This window comes from Eretmochelys imbricata, chromosome 8 (assembly GCF_965152235.1).
Source record: "Eretmochelys imbricata isolate rEreImb1 chromosome 8, rEreImb1.hap1, whole genome shotgun sequence".
Lineage (NCBI taxonomy): Eukaryota > Metazoa > Chordata > Testudines > Cheloniidae > Eretmochelys > Eretmochelys imbricata.
In genome coordinates this window covers 37,243,326-37,244,968 of record NC_135579.1, presented here as the reverse complement: position 1 = coordinate 37,244,968, position 1,643 = coordinate 37,243,326, and positions in this window count along the sequence as shown.

Sequence of the window (1,643 nt, the reverse complement as noted above, 5' to 3'; positions counted from 1 at the left end):
AACAGGGTCTTGGTTTAATACTCATCAGGGGTGGGGGGTGGAGAGAGAGGAGCTTAATGCTCTGTGCTGGGGGATTGGAGGGAGGGAAATGAAGGGTTAATGCTCAGTGCCAGGCAGGCAGGGGAGCAGAGGGTTAATGCTCAGTGCAGGGGATTATCTTTTTTTTTTTTTTTTTTTTGCTAAATATTATTTCCTCCCATGAAACTGGCTTTTCATCCTTGGCTGGAGGCAGCTCCTGCTGCTGGGAATCCAGCACAAGCCTGTATCTCTGCCACTGCACACTCCACCGCTCCCAGCAAGTAACCAAGACAAAGAGCCTTCCCCCTGAGAGCATAGCCCCAGCACTGGGACTGAGGAAGCAGGCAGAGATACTGGCATGTGTAGGCGGAAGCTTAGGCCCAGCAGAGGGAGATGGCCTCAGGCTTGGGTTTAGGTAAAAGGCTTTTAATGCAGAAGGGGGAAGAAATCATGCAAATGAAAAACAGCTCCTCCCCACCCCCCACTATTCTGCCAAGGGATTCCCCCCTTCTCCAGGGCAGCTGGGAGACAGAGCTGTATCCATCCCTGCTAGTGAAATAGGATGCACACACCCAAAGATAGCCAGGTACGGTGACACTGGGGGTCAGCTCTCCCACTAAAGTAACATCCCTGGCCTGGTAATCCTTTACTGGCCACATCTGCAAGTGCTACCAAACTGAGTCAAGAACTCACCTAGACCTCAGTTGTCTTGTGCTAACCTGAGACAAGCTGGGTGACGTAACGTCTTTAATTGGACTAACCGGAGAATGGCCACAACCCTGCCCCATTGCACTGCCAACTATTCCTTTAGAGATTACGCCACCCTCTTTGCCTGCTCCAAGGAGCGAGGGCTGTGTGTCTTGGGGGCAGGGAATCTACAACATAATCACTATGCAGACATTAATTAGTTAATCCCCATAGCAGCACGTGCTCATTTTACATAAAGGGAAATGGAGGCACCTACCTGTGAAGTTACTTTTCTCAAGGTCATGCAGCAAATCAAGAACAGAGCCAGCACCAGGGACACAGGAGGTCTGCCCTGGTGCTCACTTCTATCCATGGTCCACTGGACCATGCTGCTTTTCATCAGCACAAACCAAACTTAATTAGTTCAGTCTGCAGTCATGAGTGGTTTGCAAATGTGTCTGAGCAAAAGATTGAAGGGCCTTAGCCTGCTGCAAAGCCATTACCCAGGGTAAAATGGCTGATGTAAAAAATCTCATCTAAAACATCCTAAACTTTTAATGTGCATGAAACAGCTCCATGGCAGTGTAATCCCTTCTCCCCAACCCAATAGGCACTGTGGGTACAATCACAAGCTTCCTTTCTCTTGCTCATTTAAATGTAGTTTGAGGCTTTAGTTTGAACAGGGACAGGTACGTGGCTGGAATGAAATTCATTTTTCCACTTTGTGCACTGAGGACATTCCTGAGCCACAGTAAAAGGATTTTTGGGTTTCAAGGGTCAAATCACCAAGGACAGTTGTATCTCAGCTGGCAATGCTACTGGCTGTATATCATTTCAATAGCATCTTCAATGGGGATTATAATCTGAATTGAAGTGGAAATATCTGAGGCAATGAAGCTGTCAGCAGTCTAAAATTAAGGAATTAAAAACAGCAGAAA